We start from the raw sequence: 24,573 nt of genomic DNA, 5'->3' as shown, positions 1-24,573 counted from the left end.
TCTAACCAAATCCCTCGATTTACAGAAGCAGACACACATTTTTAACTTGTGAAGACCTCTGAGCCATAAGGCCATTTTTACAGTTAATTGTCCGTCTGGATTTATTTTATAAAAAAGCTTGTAAAACATCAACCCTATTGTCTACAGTCAAGACATGAACATAATTTTCTTCAGGACCGACTGGGTTATTAGAACAGTTGGGTTGCAGTGAGGTCACTTGCATCTTAAAAAATGGTTGTAGGGCCTTAAAGACAAATAAATAACTAAAACGGAACATGAATCTCACAGATATGTATTGATATCACAGACAGAGAAGTAAAACCTGAATAAATAATCATAAATTATACAGTTGACAAAATACATATATTTTTTTCAAAGAAAGTCCAGACGCTTTTGCTCTCATGACATTTACTTATGCCAATAATCAACATAATAATGTCAGATTTATTTATATTACACCAAGAGCAATGCTACACAAGCAAATGCGTGTCTAAATATGTGCACCTCTTGGCCTTCCATACAGCCTATTGGCATTTTTGTAGCCTCTGGCCTTCCATACAAGAGGGTGACGTTGTCTCCCATATATGGGCATGCTGGCTCCTGTATTTTAGTAAACAGACACAGAGGAGCGACGGAGCGGGCAGCTAGCGGCAGAAATGAGCCAAACGCGATGAATTATGGACATAAATTGGATCAATTTTAGATGTAACAGTTTGGAATTAAAGCTCAACGACCCCGAAAAAGGCTGGAAGTTCCAGGCTTGATAGAAAATCACCTGTAGAGGCTAGAAAGACCCGGAAGAGACCTCCGTATCCGCTAACTCGTTACCTTTTAGACACAACCATTGGTAAGTCGCTAGCTTGTATGGTTTTTAAATGATTAAACTATGAATTAAAGGTGCTGTTTTTACGCGTGGGCGAGTGTCTCGGTCTCAGAGGGTTGGACACATGGACCTAAGTCTTGTGCTGATGGATGTTTCTGCAATGTTGATGAAGTTAGCGTGTTATATATATAACATTGTATACTGCCATGTTCCTGTAGTTTCAAGAGCATATTTCAGTAGCAGATGTGCAGTGTGATTAACTGCAAAACATCCTGTGTGCCAAATTCTGCATAGGGAGGCAAATTTGGGTGGTGGATTGGGTCAAGCAAATACAAGACTTTTACTTGGGCAACGGGGTTCATGTCCCTTGTGAGACCATAACTCAATGGTCCCTTTTTGAAATGACCAAGTTTTACAGACCTTAGTCTGTGACGTTACGCCACATCCTCATTTTAGTGGACTAAAACTAACTAGCTAATCCCTGAAGTTTAAAAAAACTAGGACTCTTGTTTTGCTTAACCTAACTAGTTTTGTTTCCTAATGCTAACTCAGTACGTGTTTAATGATTGAGCCTGTTGTGTTTAAGGTGCAGGAAGCGATGGGGCAGGGGTTAGTTTTGGGCTTTAGTGGAAAGGGGAGAGGGACAGAAAAGTTGTCGATGTTCAAATTTTTTGGCTAAGTCCTGGATCTTCTCAGTCATACCTACAGCACCTTTAGGGTCAGTGAGGCGTTTCAACGCTCCGAGATTTCAAGAGAATGAAAACGGGTGAGGCTGCTGTCATACTCATGGAGTAATTAACTTTGCTGTTTTACGGTTTGGAGTTTTTAATAGGTCAGTATAACTTTGTCCGTTTGCTATGTTTGAATCTCCTATATTTTGTTAAACAACAGAGACACTAGCAGAAGTGTCACTGGTCACTATGGCAATGCTCGTCACATGCACGTCTCTGAATCTGGGGACAGAGATTCTGAAGGTGTTGTAGGCAGTTGAGTTCAAATATCAGTCCTTGCGCTGCATCGCCTATTGCACCTTTTTTTTAAATAGAACTGTCATAAGATTAAAATTTCCATCGTGGTCACATGTTACGACCACATGTCTAAAATGATCGTTTGTTCTAGGGATAATTACAACAGCCACAAGAGGGAAACTTATTTATGGGTCGTCATGAGCTGCTCGCATAAAGATCATATTGGTTGTTGACAAGCTGCTTATTCTGTTTAGTTATGAGGGTGTGTTGTTATTTCCACTATCAATGAAATTCCCTCTTTTGTACATAGCTGGGAAGTCCACTGGCAAGTGATATGAAGATAAATATGGTGCAAAAGTGAGAGAGCGTATGATGTGAGCACTTGTAAAATATGACTTGAGAGCAAAGATGTGATGTGAGCACTTGTAAAATATGACTTGAGAGGGAAGATGTGATTTGAGCTATTGTAAAATATGTCTTGAGAGCGCAGATGCAGAGCACTTGAAGAAAAAAAAAAAAGACTTGAGAGCTTGTTAAAAAAATCTGTGTTCGTAGATGCGATGTGAGCACTTGTAGAATACGATTTGAGAGCTTGTGAAAAAAATCTTTACTCGTGTTTTTTTTTTGTTTTTTTTTTCACTTGAGTCACTTTTCTAGTACAACCACAACTCAGTGATTACAACTCTCGAGTTGTGCAACACTTCTTGCGATACATTTGTTGCAAAACTAATTTGTACCTGTGGACTTAATCTGTGGAGCTCTGAGCCAACAGGACGGCCGGGGACAGCAGGGTTTCTATCGCCTGATGAGTGAACAACTCTGTCCGGCTTATTTTTGTAGCATGAAAGCTAGCGTTATCTAACTAGCAGCCAACCCGCTTCTAAATACAATACCTTTTTAATTATCTCAACGCTTTTTAATAGTCCAACTGAAACACTGGCGGTGAGCTCTAGGTCCTGCAGACGGGCTGCCGTCAGTGGGGCTTGGACAGCGTGGAAACATCGCTAGAAAGCTCCGCTGCCGACCTCGACGTGATCTGATCTACAGCGGGACACGGAGAGCTCCAGACCCGGTAGCAGCGGCACAGACCCCCCGGAGCCCCACCGCCAGTGTTGGTGGAATAGCTGCAGGCTGGATTAGCTGATCAGACAGGCTGGCTCTGTGGTCGGCGTGAAGCTGACCACAGAGCCCCCCCCCCCAGCACACTACAATGGAGAAGAGAATGCTGGTAACCACAGACTGGTAAATATTGGATGACTGTAATCTCTCCAGGAAGTCCAACCTGCTGGCAGTTAGTGTGACACCAGAGAACAAAGTCCCCTACCAGACTCCGATACTCTTCCTCCCTGTCACCCCAATACACCAAACGATGGCTGTGTCATCGGCGTACTTCTGTATGTGTCCCAGCTCCGAGTTGTAACAGAGGTCAGAGGTGTAAAGGGTGATGAGAAGAGGGGCCAGCACCGTGCCCTGGGGGGCTCCAGTGCTGCTGACCAGTGTCAGACATGTCCTTCAGCCTGTCTCACTGTCAGTGAGGTAATCTTTGATCCAGTCGACCAGATAGGGGTCCACTCCCATTCTGTTCAGTTTGTCCTGAAGTATAAGGGGCCAGATGGTATTAAAGGCACTGTAGAAGTCCAAGAAGAGGATACTCGCTGTGCCGTTTCCCTTATCCAGATGGGAGTGGTCTTGGTGTAGATAAATGTGCTGTATTTCATATAGCGCTTTTCTAGTCTTAATGACTACTCAAAGCACTTTTACGTAGTACAGGAACCGTTCACTATTCACACACATTCATACACTGTTGCCAAGGCTGCCATGCAAGGTGCCGCCCTCTCATCAGATTAACACTCACACACATTCACACTCCGATGGCGCAGCATTGGGGGCAACTTTGGGTTCAGTGTCTTGCCCAAGAACACTTTGAAATGGGACTGCAGGGCCAGGGATTGAACCACCAACCTTCCAATTGGCAAGGAACGGCTCTACCACTGAGCCCCAGCCGGATAAGCCCAGAAAAGCATTACTAATTAAGACATGCCAAACTGAAGTGTTATAATGTTCACATGTGTATCAAAATAAATGTATTTAGACAACCAAGGAGATGTAATCAAGTCGTGCTACTAGCTAGGTAGATACCAGCTAACCAGCTAGCGCACTACTTCCTGTGTGTTTATTTTATTTTTTCCTCCATGTCAGCTCGGGGGCGCCGTACAAACCAGAACAGAAGGCATTGATAAATTGTTTGGGAAAAAAGCATGACCCTCCCCATCATGTTGGAGGATCATAGAAAATGAACTGCTGGCAAAGGAAGGGTCAAGTGTGTTTTGACTGAAGATCCCCAAACTCTTCAGATGGCCACTTAAATGGATAATGAACAGTCCCTCAGCCAGCCACAGATTGCCACATGATGAATACACAGACACATACTGTTTATTTGAATCATGGAGTTGTGAATAACATGCCAGTTAATGCATTTGCATCTATAATGCGAGCAGATGAAAACTTGTCCTTCAGCGGGGGCACAGGGAGCTTTTAATGGTTAACAGCAGATGTTTTGATGACTTCACTCGTGCCCCGAGAGGCTTATCTTTTCATCAGGCCAAAATTAGCTAAATTGTTTTACTTCATCTGGCTCAATGTGGGGTAAATAGGTGGGGTGATTTATTATCACTTTATTAAGTGCCATCAAGTGTTTAGTGTAATACTGTCTCATGCGCAGGGACACACAAACCCCCTGATAAAACTGTATACAAAATTAAATGTGGACATTGATATGCTGGCCATATTCTATTTGGAATATTTTAAGAAATACCACACAAATATGCTCACAACTGTTTAATTCCCAACGACCAACGGCCTGCCGAGTGTTTTACACACAGTGGCTCAAAGCCTGAGGTCTGTCAAATCAATTGACTTCTTGTTGGTTTCAGCCACATGTAAGGCCATTGAGCAAGGGCACAAGCTATTCAGTTTTGCAAAAGGAAGTAGAAAAACATCTGGGAAATAAGGATGCCTCTAGATGTTGTTCTGCTACCATCTCATCTTACATTAGGCATTAGCCTATCAGTTAGCACGAGCAAATGCCCACAAGCAGTTAAAGCAACCCACATAGTGTACACCGCTGGCTAAAGGCAGGGTGATGATGGAACTGTACTGATGTGTGGCCACTTCTAAGGTGATAAGGCGATTTTTTTTGTTTTGTTTTTTCAACACTTATCTTTCAAAAGGTTTTTAAATAAGTGGTGTTTTATCAAATTTGAGTACCAAGATTGTTTTTATTGGATCTGATTTTCAATGGATCATTATTTTTAAAGCTAATTTTAATATTTTTCTATTCCATTAATGTTAATTTTGAGTCATACATGCTTGTTTCTCAAATATCTGTGTATTTACAGTTCTGTGTGTTACGTTCTGTGTCACTAACAAATAATTTTCTGCAGGATGATTTAAAGGTTAAAATAATATAACATATCTTTGCTCTCTTCTTTACTGAAACAAACTCATGCTATTTTCTTGACCTAGTTGGACAGCTGTCCATTGGTCTTCCAGCCAAAACGGCTTGTAGATGTATTTACATATATACAACACAGTTGCCTAGAGAAGCAGTGCAAAGGAAATCTGCTGAGAAACTTTCACACTCAAATAAGAAATCCACGGGCCTGAGCAACTCACAAATCCTAATCTATTAACGTAATATGTAACTTTTCAAGATGAAGCGTATAAATAATGTATTACTATGCTGATCGAGAGGCATCTCAGATTCTTGTCATTTCATTTAAATCAGACCTACATCTTGGAAGTGCATTTTTCATATTTTTTTATATTGTTTATTTTGATGTATCAAAGAAATAACATTAACACATCGTGAGTGATTCACTGATCTACTGAGGATGTTATTAAGTCCACTTTGATGTGTCTTCATGGATAATATCTATTTGGATATCAGTAAAGACTTTTAAAGTATTTATACGATCCATACAAAATGGAAACTATTAAGAAAACTAAAAACACTATTCAAAACTCAGTGAATTAAATGAAGCATAGCCTAATGCTAAAGTAAGGAAAGGTTTACTGCAATAAAAAAAAGTTTAAATTGACAAAGTCACGGCGACTATTAAAAAAAAAAAAGGTTCCACGGCTAACATCAAGTGTCTAAGGTCAATATATTGTATGACAAAAACTTTGAACTTCTGTCTTGAATCAATGAATTACACCAAGGATTTTCAAGTCTTTGCTCTTTTATTAGATGCACATGTAGGGCTTGCACAAAGTTTAATTCAGATAACAAATGTTTCAACACTTTATTATTATTATTATTATTATTTTTATTTTTTTCACTTGAGTCACTTTTCTAGTACAACCACAACTCAGTGATTACAACTCTCGAGTTTTGCAACACATCTTGCGATACATTTGTTGCAAAACTAATTTGTACCTGTGGACTTAATCTGTGGAGCTCTGAGCCAACAGGACGGCCGGGGACAGCAGGGTTTCTATCGCCTGATGAGTGAACAACTCTGTCCGGCTTATTTTTGTAGCATGAAAGCTAGCGTTAGCTAACTAGCAGCCAGCCCGCTTCTAAATACAATACCTTTTAATTATCTCAACGCTTTTTAATAGTCCAACTGAAACACTGGCGGTGACCTCTAGGTCCTGCAGACGGGCTGCCATCAGTGGGGCTTGGCCAGCGTGGAAACATCGCTAGAAAGCTCCGCTGCCGACCTCGACGTGATCTGATCTACAGCGGGACACGGAGAGCTCCAGACCCGGTAGCAGCGGCACAGACCCCCCGGAGCCCCACCGCCAGTGTTGGTGGAATAGCTGCAGGCTGGATAAGAGATGAGGCTATAGCAGCAGCTGCACTGAAAAGGCTACCTCACCTCTAAACTGTCTGACTCCAGGACCCACCTTGATTCTGTAACCAGCTCAGTAGCTGTCAGAGACTTTAAACATTTACAAAACCGAGCAACAGGCTGAGGAACTGAAACTGACTGCAAGTTATTACAGTAAAGAAGAGGTGGCATAGGGGAGTCCATTAACAGTAACAAGTCTCCATACACAAGTTATGTAAAAAAAGCTAAAGCAAAACAATTAGGTGGCAGGTAGTGCAGCTCTCAGCTGCCAGTGTTCTTCACTTGATTTAAAGTCACATATCAACCCACAACCAGTTAACTGTATTTTCTAACTTCTTATTCTGCTCTGCTTGTTAGGCCTTTTATACTTTCTACTCATGAAGCCTGTTCTCTATATTAACAACCTATTAACAAGAACCTGGATGGATAATAAAGTTTGGTCTAATCCATGAACAAAGGCACAGAAAGGAACTAGATACAGTATCACGGCATATTCCAGATGATTTAATGTGTCCAGAATTTCAAAATCTAAAACCCATTGTCATGTATTATTTTTTGTTTTTTTTGTTTTATAAATGAGTTCTTGTAATCAGCAGGTTTGATTTTTTTCTTGTGTGGATAAAGCCATAGCCCACATGGAATACAGGAGAACAAGGTTGGTTGTAGACTTTGTAAATTGTGTAATGTGAGGGGTAATTAAAATTCTAAACTAACTAATAAAAGCTTTATTTCAACTAATCTGAAGTTAAAGAGTTCTCTTTCCTATCATGGTCCAATCAGCAGTACAAATACTGAGGAGTCGTGTGTGTGTGTGTGTGTTTGTGTGTGTGCAAATCTTGACATTTATCTTGGTGAATGAATTGTTAGTTGCTTCATATTTCCTTGGTAACTCAAGCCACCAGTCCCACTTTAGACATGTGAACATTGTTAACTGATAGTTGGCAGTGGCTGATAGTAGAGTCAAGCAGCATTTAGGGAAATACAAACTAAACTAGTTAAGTTTATAAGTTTATAAGTGCTTATGTTTTGCTTTTTCCCTTTCCTTTATTGTATTATATATATTTTTTGTGCATGTAATAGGTTTACAAAGTGAAAAGCACAAAGTCCACCCTGAAGGCATGTTGTCCTGAGAAAACACTGTTCACCAACTGCTCCAAACAGCTCTATTGTAGTCCAGCCTTTACTTCCGTGATGAACGTGCATCACTTTGTAACATGTTACAATGCTCGCATTGCTGCTAGCATGGCACGCCCTCATACTCTGTTACTGACTGTCTAGTAGCATCTGTGACTCCCACAAAAGTGTGATGCCTCACTCTGTAGCTAAAACCGAGACACACACAGGGTGAAAAGAGGAGCTGCAGCAATGTGCAGTGCAATAAAAATTGTGTTTTCTGAAACCACATAAACCTATTCTAAAATAAACAACATATAACACTAAATAATGAATCTGAAAATATTAATAATGTGAGCGCTTTAATTCCATTCCATTTTGGCCATACTTGCAGGTAAGTTACCTTTTGTGTTAAATTTAACAAATTTTCAATGCATTTGGAAAGTCCATCACAACTACCTTTCCCAAGAGGCTGTGGAAGCACAAGTAAAAAAATGGCTGCCTTGCCCTAATTGTCTCGAAAAATCTGGCTTGTCTAAATCTAACAATATTCAATGTAAACAACTGTTCACTGAATCAAGCGGATTTTGGTCCACCTTTTCTATTAGCACTGTGGACAAGATAAAGTCAACTATGGAGTTTGTGGTGTACCAGGCCTCTGACTAGATGTTAACATCTGAAACATTCATCAGCTCCTGGTACATCTTGTTAAGACAGATCATGCCTCGGAAACATGCTAAAGCACGTGAGTATACTCTCCCAGTACTGGAACAGCAGAGAAGGTTATTTATTCAGAAGCAAGGAAAACTTCAAATGCCAAAACTAACAAAAGACTAGAAGGCGTTATTAGATATGTAAAGTAGATGAAGATCATTTTGAAATGTATCCAAGACAACTTTGAGGAGATGAGAATGAGACACAAGTAGATTAGAAAATAAGACAGTCATTTGAAAACATCGTGAATATAAAGCAGGAAATGGATGGAATGTTTACCAAGCTGGGCTTGGACATTTGAAACTAGTGCAAGAGGACACACATTTATTGATGGGTTTGCAGATGAGAAAGAAGAGAACTGGAGTGAATCAGAGAAAAAGGGTCAACAAATGCTCTTAAGCATTCTGTGCAAGAGGGCATGAATACAAATATTGAGCACACCCAGAGAATTGGCCAGTACTAGGTAGGGCTGTTGAAACAAATATCATGTTGATTACAATTTTAATAGTACAAAAATAATTCTCAATCAATCTATTCTATTTTTATTTTACACACACACACACAACCAAACACAGAGAGCAAGCCGCTCTGTATAGTTGAGAGGAGAATGATTGCTTTGTAACCCTAGCGGAGAAATGCACGTCTTGTATGGACAGCCAGGTGCGATCTACGTTTCACAACGCTTCATGGCCAGTGATACGATAGAGAGACTGAGTAATGTAAGTAGAGAGGGAGTGACAGGCTACGGGTGAGAATCTAAAATAGAGAAATACTGTTTTAAAGCGCCCATATTATGCTCTCTTTCAGCTCACAATTGTATTTTGAGGTTGTACCAGAATAGGTTTACATGGTTTCATTTTCAATAAAACACATATTTCTATTGTACTGCACATTGCTTCAGGTCCTGTTTTCACCCTGTGTGTTTAGGTCTCTGTTTTATCTAAAGAGTGAGACATCTCACTTCTTTACTATCTTTGTTGGGCGTCACACATGCGCAGTAGCTTGGTAAGATAACGTCAGCTATATAACTCTCTCTCCATCTTTTTCAGTACAAGGCAGGATTAGCTGGGAGACTTCTTCCACCCGAGGGCACACTTGTGGAATACCTGCAGAACAGGGACATGGAAGTAGTTCTTTTGTAGTTTATGGTGAACTAGTGTGTGTTGTAGCAGTGTTTTGCCATTGAGAGTGAGCTCGCACGCTAGCATGCTACCGTTAACCACCTTGTCTCGGCTAGTTACGTAGGAAGCTGTCCAGATTTTGAACAGCTTACCTGGAGACTAAAGGCAGAGGACATTCAGAAACCGCATCTCACTCAAAACACCATGGATAGTTTTTTTCAAAGTTTGTATGCATGTGGAAGCACCAGAGACACAAAATAACACACCAAATCCCAGAATTTCTTTTTCTTATTTTTTTCATAATATGGGCACTTTAACATAAATTTAAAATTGACATCCACCAAGTTGCACTTCAAAAGGGTGATGAAGTCAGCTTGACATATGATAAACTTATCATCAGGCCCAGGTTAAAGTGCCTCATGGTTCAATATTTCTTTTATAAAAGGTTTGAGTTTGTCTTATATTTTATGGTTTTTTTCCACTGTTTTTTCCAAACTTGTGCAGTCTCAGCTGCTGAGAAACATCTAAAGCAGACAGCATACTGTTGAGGCTAAATTAAACTTAAAACATTTTCTTCTATTCTTCATGCAAAATGTCACATAACACCACGCTTTTTTCCCCTGGAAAAACTAAAACTTCAAATGAGCACCAGTCATCTAGTGGTACCATTACCACATAGAAATTGAAGTATGAGAACTGTTCTTTTAAAGAGCTTCTTCTATCTGGAAAATGCTCCCCAGTCCCCACCAACATCAGACAGAGCTTTGGGTTTTGTTGCTTATTATTTGTGATAGTTTAGTTTTTGTTTTTATTGTAAGCTTCTATTGTCTGTCTTTTCATATTTAAAGTAATTTCACTTATTTTCTGATCTTTTTATTTTGGCGTTTTTTGCCATTTCCTTGTTTCATTGATACTCTGTGATTTCAAATTGTTTGTTTTTACTGTTATTGTGATTGTCTGGACCTTGGGAAGACTACCAACCACTGTTTCAGGTTTAGGGAAGTTTGTGCTGACATATCCACAGGTAATATTTGTCTTGTACTAATAAGGCATAAAATGGACTGAATGGCCTACTTGAAGAGAACAAAATTATTCTCACCACTGCGATAAGATATGTGTGACTGAAGAAATGTTTTTGCTTCATTGCACAATATAATTAGGTTTTTTAAGTAAACCACTTGGCCTTTTTTCCCAACCATTACTTTGTTTGTGTTTTTAGAGGGTTAATTGGTCCCACAACTGTACGTTATATGCTGTCTGTCTTATTAAAAACAGAACCCTCTGAAAATCATCTTGCAACCCAAACCACGTCAGCTAATTGATGCTGAAACAAAGCTTAGAGAGCTGCAGTCTGCTGCACTGATTGATGGACGAACATGAAAAGTAGCCTGCCTTTTCCCATTGTTTGACTATTCAATCAAGCCTATGCCAGTGTGGCTGGCTGGCTGGCATTAATATGCATGGAGATAGCCTGTCAACACTTTTTTCTGCGTCTGTGAGAAGGGCCACAGTCTGTTTTTTTTTTTTTTTGTCAAGTTGCTTTCCATCTATCCACCATTGAACATTGCAGTAGATTTCCCCGTTGTACCTAATTTTTTATATCTTCGTCTGTCCAAGAGTAAAAAAGGAAACACACAGAAAGTATCTGTTGCAAGATTTTACTTTATTGCCCGTGTTTTAACGTTTCCATATTATGTAAACCTGAAAGCTGTAAAGAGAAGTCATAGAAAGTATAGAGTGAGTGCCCTTTTATTTTTGTTTATTTTTTGACACATTTACAAAAAGATTTTATTGTCAGTGCAATAATTAATGGGGTAATCTCACACAAATCCCAAGCTGTCCTTTTATGATGTATTTAATCACTGAATATATGTCACTATGTCTTACTCCTGTTTCAGTATGTCTTTGTACATCTACTAAGAAAAGAAAATTAGGAAAAATAACAATGTGAATGTTATTGAGCATTGACATTTTGGACCACATCCAAAGAAAGACTGTTTGTCTCCTGATACTCCTTTAAAGGGGATATTTGAACAGATGTTCTTGTTGAATGAGACACAAGTCAACAGGTCCTGTCATTGTGTCTCACTGGTGTACAACACCTGTCAGCACTCATAAGACAGGAAGTAGGTCAAGAGAACTTTAAGGATGAGATACAGGACAAAGGGACTTCTTTATCTGACAAGGGAAAGTTTGCAGTATGTATTCGTAGCGGGATCTCTGAATTCCAAAGTTAGGATCTGTGTTGTCATTTTTTAATTAAAATGATTTGGACACATGTTTTTTTTCATGGATTACATTGTGTTACCTATGCATCTGTGTGTAATTATTGAGTGTGAAATGTATGGTTGTGGATCAGATGGGCTGGTCTGAGGTGACTCCTCTCCAACCATCTGGTGAAGCTGGTGTGATCCGATCGTGGCAGGTTCTGTCAATTAACAAGTCCTCTAAATTAAACAAGAAATAACGCTGTGTGCCCGTGCCCTCTAGAATGACACATGCTATATATGTTCATATCTAGTAAGAATCTAGTTTTCCACAATGTAATTTTGGGCTGAAATTGTTTTTCTTGGGAGGCCTCCTGTTGAAAATGAAGAGAGTGTGTATGTGAATGTGTCCATGTGTGACAGGGTCTTGTAGGCCAGGTTCTCTACAACTGCAGATGTAAAAAACAAACTTCTTTGTTTTAGTATGTCAGGTTTTGTGAATTTAGCTAACTGAACACATGTGGATATACAATAAGTACAACAAATATATTATACTAAAAGGTTTTCAAATTCATGCCTATGATGAAAGTTGGAGAGGACATTTAAAGGACAATTATTACTTTTTAGGAAATTTATTGTCAGTGATTTAGTTAAATCTTTGACTTAACTCATCTGATGTCTAAAGTCCTGTGTGCAGTTTTTTTTTTAACCACATACAGAAGCTATAGGCTTGTTTTTGAAGTATTACAAATACGTTTCTCATCAAAGTCTACATAGGGAGTCTGTTTACTTTCAATTCAAAATGTTTAAAGCACATGTCCAAAACTGCGGCGGCTTCACAACGCGCTGGTTGAAAATGTGAATAACACAACACACCTTTAGTTTAAATGCTGGTGCTTGTTGCAGTGAGACCTGGTATCCCCTCACAATCTATGCTTGCCAACTGTATAATACTTTTTCCTGCTTTAATACATAAAATACACCATTTCCTGTTACAGTTTTCTGGAGGCTATGCAGTACAACCTGAAGTGGCACTATGTATATTTGTGGTTATGTTTGGCTCTTGCCTAATATCACAAAAATGTTTTGAGCAATGGCCCTTCTTCTACGACCGGAGCAACACATTAGGCTCTGCCACTGGTGGCTTATTCATGGTGCTGTACACTCACTCAAGGCAATTTTGCTCTTCCAACAAAAGGCCATTGGTTTTCTTGTACTAAAAGGTTTTGTGGTCTCAGTGCTCCACACTCTTTCCTTCTGCCAGAAACTTGTCAGAGCTTGATGCCACTGAGTTCACAGCTTTTAGAGGAAAGCAAAAGAGGTGATTTTGTGTTGCATGATTTAAATGATGGCACCTGTTGTGAGAAAAGCTGCACATTTGACTGCACTTCATATTATTCCATTACTGATGTGCATTAATGCAGAAATCAGGTTCCCCTCTATCACATTGAGATCATACTGTATGTCCCTTGTTACACATTCCATATGTATTGGCTTGAGGTCAGGTATGTGGATAGTTCTTTAAACACTACTGGCTTGCCCCCAGCCACGTCTTATGGTTTCTACAAAGCACCTGTGCTGGCATGGAATCACTGATTGTTTGATATCTACCTGAGAGTATTGTTATGTGCATGGTAATGAACCGTGTGTGTGTGTGTGTGTGTGTGTGTGTGTGTGTGTGTGTGTGTGTGTGTATCCTAAAGGTATATATATATATATGTTGTTTTGAGTGATTATAGTGAGCATCAGTCTCAAAGTCCACATTTTAGTTTTTTGCTTGATGTTTTTCAATCACTTTCAATTGCATTTCTTTAAGTTTGAAAGGTCCTATATAAATAAATATTGATTGATTGATTGATATATACTGTTGTAATAAATGATGATGACCTGATTTGACACAAGACCCCCATTAAGTACAGTATAAGAGGGAGAATGCCAGTCAAAGACAAACCCGGGGAACTATTCTAAATTGTAAAGGCAAAATGACAACGGTATAAGTTAATTCAATTCATTCTCACATAATATGATTAAAACAATGCATTTTATTATGTAAAGTGCCCCCATTACATGTTATATCAATTTCTCAAGATGACAAATGAGTGTGAGCTATAAGGATATATAATGTAACCAGTAAATGCAGGGGATCAATAATGAGCTGAAGCTTGGTGAAGTTTTGTGAAATTTATTGTATTTTACTCCACACAAAATCCCATTTAGTGTTCAAGTCAAGTGTTCCAATAACGGAGTAATACAATATCAGTCTGCTGCCTTGTTTGTGTTGATTGATTTAGCATTTATAGTATGTACAAATGTACACTATAGAGATGTATATCACATCTTTTGTGTTAAGCATCAGTCAAAGTGACATACAGGAGAAATCATGAAGAATTGTCCGTATAATCATGCTTACTGTCTCAGAGACATTGTAAATCTTCCTTCAGGTAAGACATATGCATTACATACAACACAATATGTTGTGTCAACAAATCTTTCTATCACTGAACTGAAGCTACACTAAATAGCTCACACTGACTGAAGGATTCAAATTCAAGATCCCATGCGTTTTATGGCTACAAATACTTTTACAATGTCTGTCCTCTATTTCAACTTGACGTATTTGGCATCTTTGAACTCTTTGGAATCTCCACCAAAAAGAGATAATTATATTAAATACATAGATAAATATGGTGTGTATGATTTAAGCCAAGATGTGTGCAAATTAAGACACATAATAAAGAAATCACTTGATAAGAATGGCTTGTCATTGAAGAAAACTCTCTATTATACAGTAGTGCAACAACATAAATATAAATAAAGCAAGAAGCAATACAATATTAAATGCACCAAGAACATATCGGCTCCTACATTTACAATGAAATGGAGAAAAACATCTTCAAGACTGTAAAAGAGCAGGATAGTATGTCTATATGGCTAATGTACTTAATATGAGATGGCAAGGTAGGCTAATCAACTTGGCTTAGAGAATGTATCATATTTCCCTTCCTTCTGGCTGTTTTGAAAACACTATGGAACAAAATACTTCACTTGGTGCAGATTTAAATAAAAAGTTTTGTGTGTGTGTGTGTGTGTGTGTGTGTGTGTGTGTTAAGTGAAAGGCATTTGATCCCATTTACACACTCAGTGATAGTGACAGTGTGATCGTTACTTTTACAAAGCCTCAACAAGTCGAACAAAATTAGTAATGATCACAGCTTGCTATTTTGTGGTACACAAATCTTGCGGAATTGCTTGTCATGATTCAGAAACTCCTTCACATTTAATCCTTGTCCACAGTTTACGTATACTGCAAGATAAACCTCAGTGATGACTTTTTCTCATGTGGATTCTTGGATATTTTCTTCAAATAATTGTTTCCCATATGCTGAAAGATTATTTTCAGGACTATTTTCATCTCAAGTCTGCCAGACCACCGGCTTGACACAAATAAGTTTGTGTTTGTGTGAGCAAGAGAAAGCGAAGAAATAGCAGTAGGAGGTAAGTCCCTTGCCTATACAGCAATCACTGACCATCTTGAGCTTCTCTGACAGTGATCAAGTGTGGCTTACAAAGACAGTTTAGGTGACTGAGATGTCCACAGTAGCAATTCATCATGCTATCAGGGAGCACAAAAATGACAAGTTGTTTCACTTCTTGAATCAATTTTCTGCAGTTTTCAACTGCAACATGTCTCATGGTTGAAATAGAGCAATGTTCTTCATTATCCCTTCTTTCTTTCTTTAAAGTATTGAGTCAGGTAAGGCTGAAGTGATCTCTAACAATGCAATTATAAACAGGTCTAAACAGTAGAACAAGTGAGCTTCTGAATCATGTGCTCATCAACTGTCAGATGTCTGCCTGAGCTACCTGCAACCCCCCCGACTGCACACACACAACCACATTCACATTCCCTTACAGTTTTCCATTCAGAAGAATATCACTGTGGGTGACAGCACACCAATAATGTAATCTACTAATAGGTCAACCACAGCAACAAAATCAAAACATCAAAATGACATCAGCAATTATTAATAGTCGTCTCCATGGAAAAGGAATGTCAGCAATTAAGTAGAGAAGCTGCAGAAGCCAATTGTGTGAAACATAAATAAAGCAGCTTAAGTAATATTAATAATGGATGGAGATCCATTGAAACTGATTTGGTTAACAAGTCTTAGGTGAAAGTGTAAGGGGATGGACACAGAGCTAAAAGAATGGATACAAGAGCAAGAGTATTACTGAGATGGCATGCAAGTGCTTTCTGCATGTCCCACAGGACTGCCCATGTGGTCTTCCCCGGTTAGAGACAATTCTGGAAAAGACAACAGAATCATTTATTGAGCTAACATTAAAATTTAATACTAAATAGCACTCCCATGCTGTTTTCTATTGTTTTTTCAAAAGACTTGATAGCCTTATATTGTTCCCATGTTGCTTTTATTATCTGGGGGTATTGTGTTATTGTGTTTCCTTCTGTGAGTTGGGTTTCCTTTTTCTCTCTCCCTTACTCCCTTATGCTGCCTCTCTCTCTCTTTCTTCCACCTGCTTTTGGCCTCCATCTGTTTCTCTGAGCGTTCAACTTGCTCTTGTTTTTCCTCGTTCTGTGGCTTGACTAACTGCATCATCCTCAGGAGATTTTGACATGATATTAAGTTATAGTTACAAGGCAATACTGTGATGTGGTTCCTGGGGGAAATCTCTCAGATCTGGAATATGCCATTTTTACTAGAGAAGGCAGGAGTCTGCCTAGCTGAAGCAAACAACAATATATTTAATTTTGAAAATGGGTACATAGTACCACCTTCAAGCCACCAGGGATTTTCATTCTGGGATGAGATAATCCAGTTTTGTCTCTCTCTCTCTTAGCCCAGAAGGATGTTAATTCATTGACAGAATGAGGTATGATTCCAGCAATGACAGGTGTAGACATAAGCAGGTGCTGCCTTGTGATACTGTCATGCAATTTATGTCTCTCATCTCGCAGTGAGGGCCTTGTCTATACCAGCTGCTGCAACCTTGTGAGGAGAAAGCTAAGAGGTTTTAATTAGGAGTAAGAGTGTCATTAATTACACATTCACACTCACATCGCCTTCATACTGAGAACTTCCCTCTCCCTTCCGACTCCTCCCCCTCTCCCTCCTTGTCAGTGCAACACCGTTTTAAGTACCCAAGAATTTACCCCGTTGCCTACCGGGAAAAGGAAAGCAAATTTGTTAATTTGATGAATCGCACTCCTAAGTCCCTTCATGCCATTCCTCCAACCCAGTCTGCCAGAACGTTCAGCACTTTCATCTGTGATCTAGGACCCCCATGGAGAGTCCTGTTTGAAAAGGCAGATCCCTGAAGGACTTTCAGAGGGCCGGCATTTAAGTGAGATGGGATATATGTGGATTAGTCTCTTAAATGACTTGGGCAACAATGAGCAGGGGACGTTCTTATGTAAAGCACCTAGGTTCATTACTCTAACTAATTTAATTTTTCCCTTTTGTACAAACGAGATGATGGGGTCATAACTCAGTGCGGAAAGCTCAGACAGAGGCTGTTGCTGCAGACAATGTGATAAAGACATATAATATGCTTACGTTTCTCAGATTTATCTTTTAGAGAGAGGAGACTTTAATCTTCCCATAAAATAAAACCGGCTTTATAAATATTCATTCATAGGTACAATATATAGCGTTGCTATATTATTAATGTCCATTGATAGTTTGTCTGCAAGGCATCAAATAGTGCAATAGAATCACCAGGAGCAGACAAAGGGGATCTCACCCCGCAAATTTAAGGAACATTTTTAGGAGTCTAATGTAGCGCAAATTCTTTCAGGAAGACCTTACTATCAATTGATGCTCTACCTTTATAGAATCAGCAGTTGGAGGGGTTCAACTTCCTGCTTAACCAATCAGAATTGTTACATGGCAAAGGCCCATCACAGAGTCACAACACTGCTTTAAATGATTGTTTCTCCCTTTGCATGCAAAGACTGCAACCCTCCACCTCCCCTTCCAGCTCCAGTCATCTACTCCAGCTGACCGGTCCGGAGCCCCCTTCGGTCTGGTCTTTGGGCTCCTTTGTTGCCACAACCAGTGTCTAGATTCCATATGGGGGTCTGATGGTGTCTGATGGCTACTTTATATACTGTCTAGATATACAAAATATTTGTATAGCGATGGAGTCTAATTGCCAACAACTTTGTTCATTTTATTTGAGCTGTACAATAAATCTTATTTGCATATCAGCAAACATGTCTCTTTTGATTGAAATTTCAATGGTAGTTAACCTTGTCGCCTCACAGCAAGAAAACCATGTGTTAGATGCTGTCTGAGTGGAGTTTGCATGGTTGCCTCGTGTCTGCCTTCACATTCTCTGGTTTCCTCCCACAGTCGTGAAAGTCAATGCACCGGAATGTTGTGGTTTGCAGAAGCGCAGAGAACTCTCTCTTTTCTACTTTTTATAAGCTGTATTTGATTCCCTGTTTCATAATCAAATTAAGAAAATGTCATTTCTTGATAAGGTTATTCATAAAAAACACTGTAATCAGACTATGTATGGCACTCTTTCACTACGTGGATGCCGTCAGCAGATGTTTTAAAATGCTAGACATCCAAACCATCCTACGTAGTTCATACTCTCACTCTTTATAGCTGTTTGGGACCAATGGGCTGTAGTCACTGCAGACACTATATACTATACCATACCACTATACAGTGTCCTACGCTTTGTCATTCCACGTTTTGGAACAGTGCTGCCAGCGTCAGTCATCGGGAAGGACAGCCTGCTTGTGTATTCCGAGCAGCTCCAGCATCTCGCGTTGACATCTCTGTCACTCACTCCTTGGTGTGTAGTTCAGGTTTTAAAATGTGTATTTACACAGCGGTGGAGTGGCACCAAAAAAATTCACCGGGAAATTTTGTAGACCACCGCTCTTCTCAGGGCAGCACAGGATCCCTTTTTTCCTTTTGAGTCTGACCATCTCAACGCCAACTTTCCTTTTCGGCTTTCCATTGTTAGAGTTACACTCTGTCTGTTAATGTTACCGACAGGGGTGTTTTTAGGACTTGAGGATGTTCGGGATGAGTTCTGTGTGGTGACTTAAGATGAGGGGGATCAGGGGGTCCACCCCCAGAAGATTCTGAAAGTCCTTGATTGATCCTAGATCTGATTGGCCTGAGGCCGCTGCAGGCCCGCCGTATGGGTTAAGCAGAGTTTGACCAGTGGGCAGCGGGAGCACAACAGGCTGCCGGATGGCATTAAGGCCGTGAAGGCAGGTCTGATAACAGTTATACATGCCAAGGACTTGCAATGTATAACTGTTATCAGACCTGCCTTCACGGCCTCGAAACACTACCGGCCCACCTGGAAAAGTCATGACTCTCCCGATTGCTCTCTGTATTCACAAAAGTAGTGTTGTGGGAAAACAAGAATACATCTATTTTGATAATTAACACTATTTCCAATAATGTTTTCTGTTTGGAAACGTGGCTTTCCAACTTCAGCCTGTAGCATGCTCACTTCCGTCTTCCTCCTTCCGGAAACAATCTCAATCTGAATGTCCGAATCTCCCACAAACCAGCAATGGCTGGGTCAAATCAGATCAACCAACACGCCCCCCTTATGTGTCATTTGTCATATCAGTTCTGACCCTTATCAAAACTATCCCCATTACTTCCTGAAAGACATAGATTGATATCACAACACTGACTTTCAAGGGGCCTATACAATTGGTAACACATTTCCCCTGTTGAGCAAGAGAGAAAAATAAACAAAGCATTGCATTTAGTGTTCAGTCTGCATACCTCAGATTAATCTACCCAGAGCTCATCAGTAAGCAAAGGGGTGCTGGTGAGCCAAACCATTTCCCCTAATTCTTCTGAACAATCAGTATTTCTCTCAAGGCATCATGGATTCTTTTGCAGATGAATGTTTTATAGACTCAACTCATGTTTGTTTCCTTGGTGTCTGCACACTACCCTCTGACACTCCCCTGAAAGCCAGTACTCTGGATGTTCATCTCATCTACATAGTTTCATCTCTTTTTCCCTGGGTGTGCACGTGTGCTTTTGTCTCCTCCTGACTACAGGCAAACCAGGTTCAAGTTACTCATGCAGTCAAGCAGCTTCTATGGTAATTCTCATGTTGACTGGTCTGATTGTTTCTGTAAGACCTGAAAATATTTAACACTGCTCATCTTTCTGTTTAACGTGCAATGTAAATTTCATGGAGACTTTTATTAAGCAATTGCCTATTTCTTTCCCATTACACATGCAGTAGGACTTATCTTTCCTAAGGGTGGAGCATCTTCACTAGCTTTGAAATGGCAACACAAAGAAAGCGGGAGGTAACAGACATCAGGACGAAATGGAAAAACATCCGGCCAAATTTCCAGCTGCATCTGAACAATCCCAGAAGTGGAAGGTCAAGGACACAGACTAGATTCCAATGAACCAAATCCCTGTAAAAAGTCTTGTGCAGTACAAGTCTGATGTCCGCTTACATGCGACATTTACAGGATCAGTAGTGTGATGAAGTTAAGGAATTCAAAAGATACCGATGGCAAGCTTAAGATTCCAAAGCTAAATGTTTCTGACTGTTTTCATGACCTGGCTCAAAGGTATGACAAAAAGGTGGAGAACCCACGTTTGGCTAGTACGCAAAAGTAACTAAACCCAAAATCCAAACAAACCAAGCAGCCTTGAGGAGGGAGAGAGAGTGACAATGACTACCCAAACAATCCTATTTATAGACATGTGAGCAATCGTTTGATCCAGGTGTCAATCATCATCCTCATTAGCCAATCCCCAGATCCCAGCAACCAAAGGGACTCAAGAGCCCCCCAAGCGCAAGGTCACACCATGACCTTGAAAAAAACACTGTTAGATACAATAAATTCCAGTTTTACATTAAATATCTGACCACAATAATATCATCTCCAACACCCGTTCAGTTCAGCAAATTTTATAACAAAGGTGCATGTGACAGGGCATCTGCCACCAAATTATCTTGAGGAACAGGGCCCATTTCATTCATTTAGAGAAGTAACTTGTTGGTCTTTCAGCTCCTTGCTCATCAATCTGTGACAACACTGCAATAGCCCCAACACCAGTCGCATCAACTTGCACCTGGAAAGGTAGATCCATCCTGGAAGCTGCCAGTATAGGAGTCCTCGACAACAGGGATTTCACTTGATCGAAAGCTTGTTGAAAAACCTAACACCAGCCTTCAACAACTCAGCCAGTGGGGTTACAACAGAAGCAAAATTAGCACAAAACCCAGAGTAAAAACCTGCCATCCCGAGACGACACAACACCTCCCGCTTAGTAGACACAACAGGAAACAGAATTTTTGGTTTGAACCTCCCTCTGCCCCACTATCTTGCCCAAATAGGTTACTGTTGCCTTTGCAAACTTACATTTAGACAGGTTGACAGTCAAAGGTGCCCAAACCAACCAAACAAGTAAGTTCAACTTTTACAAACAATACAGCCAATCAGGGTCTCCAAAGTCCTTTATCCTCATTCCTTATTCAGGAAGTATGTGTGTGTGAGTTTATGCGTTTGTGTGTGCTGGACACGCACTGTTTTTTGAAATAGCATTTCATTTTCATTTTCATTTTCACAAAAAAAAAGAAAAAAGAAAAAGAGTTCTTCCCAAGTGTAACTATAAATCACCACGTCATACAAATAAACAACACAACCATCCTACTCACACACCGCTATATTCATTAACTTCTAAAATGTTGCTGGGGCATTTCGCAAGCCAGAGGGGATGACAGTGTAAGAGTACTATCCTGAGGGTGTCACAAAAGCACACATTTCTTTAGCTCCTTTCCGACAGAGGAACCTGCCAATACCCTTTCAGAAGATCAAACTTACTGACATATTTGGCTGCCCCCACCTGATCAACACAATCCTCCATTCTCGGGAGAGGAAGGGAATCAGGCTTTGTCGCTGCATTAACCTTTTGAAAATCAGTTCAGGGCCTGTGTGTAGAATCAGGTGCACTAACCAACAGACAAGGAGAAGCCCAACTAGATGAATGTGGTTCGCAATGCCATTTTTCAACATGAACAACACTTAAGAATCCACTATTTTATTATTGTCAGGAGAAACCCGATAGAACCTCTGTGATATGGGCCTAGCATCCTCAATACCACCGTCATGTACGATCAAAGTAGTACATTTAGGAATATCTGAGAACAGACAGGGGTAACTTTTAGTAACCTTAATCAACTGTTTACATTTAGTTACATCCAAATGTTCCAATGTTGTATCTAACAGTTCTAAGGCTTCAGAGTTTTTAATTCTAGGTTGTAACACCTTGTCCGACATGTCATTGTCCCCCTCAATTACTACCAAATAATTTTATTCAGAAACCCAACAGACAATTGTACATGGACCAAAGAATTTTGCCTGAAAAGGGGATTCAACAACTGGAAACATACCAAAACCTGAGCTCCTACACTAAATTCCCAACACTCCACTTTGCGGTCAAACAGTCTTTTCGGGTTTTTCTGAGACAAATGAAATTTCTGTTTAGTCGTTTGTCCAGCCTCATTAAGCCTTTGCCTGAAACCATTCACATACATTGTGTGTGTGTGTACATATATATATATATATATATATATATATATATATATATATATATATATATATATATACATATACATACACCTACAGTATATATACAGTATATACATAGTAATTTCCCCTTTTGGGATTAATAATGTAATTATTATTATGGTCATTAATATTATTATTACTACATGTAATCTAGTTCTGTGGAGGGCCACTCGACATCCACTGATCACGCACAACTTTCTTGAACAACTTCTCTAGCTGTTAACAAGAGCCCCCCCAACCCACCTCCCAATGCCTTCAACTCTGTGCAATAAGCACGTAGCAACGTTGGTAAATGCTGATAAAAGCGCTCAAGAACACCCCGACTCTCTGGGTGGTGTGCTGAGGACATGTTATGCTTGATGTTAAGCTGTTAAAGAAGTGTGCAAACAAACAAGATGTAAAATTAGACCCTTGATCCCCTTGTAATGTTTTGGGAATCCCAAGCACAGATATGAACTTGCTGAGGTTTTAACTACAGATATTATAAGTCGTCGGATACGTAATTGATCGACACATAACAGTTAACATTAAGCAAAGCTTGATTTAGACCGGGAAGCAGATCCACACAGTCAATAATGAGATGTTCAAATGGCTGACCCACAGAAAATGGATAGAAAGGAGCAGGTCTAAGGATTTGATTGGGTTTTCTGGTAACTTAGCAAAACATCCCATTTCAACATAATTTAAAAAATGCTGGATCACACGATTGTAGTCTTTTATTTTAGACCCATATGTCCTGCAACATAGGATGCCATACTCTGAACAACAGATTATCCCACATGAAATATCCCGGTGTAATGTCTACCTGAGGAAGTGGCAAAACCAAAAGACTTGTTGGCTCTTTGTCTGTTCATTAACTCTAACCGAGAAATAGAAAGATCAGTAGGCATTGAGAGAATAAACCTTTCCATATTATAAGGTTTTTCTGGAACCTCCTCACTGTCAGCCAGAGCAGCTGTCATAGCACAAGTCACAACAGACTGCAGAAACATTTTGCTCCGGAATAGTGGCCTGTTGCTTGTCTGAAGACAAGACAGTATTCACTGCCTCCTCTATTTTGGGGCCCTCTGGAGTATCTGAAACAAAAGCAGACATATACATGTGGATAGCCTGGTCAGGTAAGTGTACATCGTCCCATTTCACATCATCTGGCCACACACAACCTCCTACCAGGTAATTTCCCAAAATAAAGTCAAATCCATCAACTGGCATTTCTGGACAAACACCAACTTCAACTTCCCCCTGTACCAAAACACACGACAGATGCACTTTGTGCACAGACACAAACACAGTCCGCAGACACATCCCCCTAACGGGAACACAGCTACCCGTGTCAGACATTGGAGAAAAGGGCAAAATATTCCCCCTCAAAGCTTTGCGATGCTTCTGAGTCTCTCAAAAACTTTTGGGGAACACCGTCATCACTGCTAAACAGCTTCACAAATCCCTCAGACACAAACGGAGCATAACACAAGTCAATCTCCAAAGTATTTGCCGGTTTAACCTGCATCTGAAAAGGACCCAGCAGTTCTGCTGCAATACCAGGTGTAGAACCTTGAATAGTGGTAGCCAAACCAGCCAACTTAACATTTTACATCTTACTTTCTTTTTTTCAAGTAGATAACACCTTTTTCCAATGACCAATTTGATGACAATAATTGCAAAGTAGAGTCACTTTTTGCTGTAGAAGTTCTTTCCGAACTTGGGGACACAAAGTACGTTATGTTTTGTACATAGATATGTACATATATATATGTATATATATATATATATATATATATATATATATATACAGTGTGTATATTATATATATATGTACATATACTGTACATACAAATATACACACACATATAGTGGTTTGCATAACTTTAAACACCCATGCTAAAGTTGATTAAAAAGAGGAATAAAAACATCTGTTGGAAATTGATCTTAATGCCTTAATACAGAACAGTTACCCTTTTAAGGACACCAATTTTCTTAGAATGAATGATGAATGAATAATGTACAGTATGTGAATGAATAATGTATTGTAAACTGTTCTTCCTTAAAATACAGGGGGCATAAGTATACCATACCTAGAGGTCGACATGTTGTTATTTCAGTTAACTTAACAGCTGGTTTGATTTGCATTGAGAGATGATGGGAAGTTCCCCATGCCTATC

General features: G+C 39.7%; 1 long non-coding RNA gene across 1 annotated transcript; it reads left to right on the top strand.

Annotated features, from left to right (window-relative positions):
• Nucleotides 1-723: 723 nt before the first annotated feature.
• LOC117946419 lies at nt 724-24,361 on the top strand. Its single transcript, XR_004657031.1, has 3 exons — nt 724-938; nt 12,580-12,586; nt 24,299-24,361. It is a non-coding gene; the product is annotated as an uncharacterized LOC117946419 (long non-coding RNA).
• Nucleotides 24,362-24,573: the final 212 nt, after the last annotated feature.

Source organism: Etheostoma cragini, chromosome 1, assembly GCF_013103735.1.
Source record: "Etheostoma cragini isolate CJK2018 chromosome 1, CSU_Ecrag_1.0, whole genome shotgun sequence".
NCBI lineage: Eukaryota > Metazoa > Chordata > Actinopteri > Perciformes > Percidae > Etheostoma > Etheostoma cragini.
Note: the sequence above shows the minus strand (reverse complement) of the source record. Positions and strands in the feature narration are given on the sequence as shown.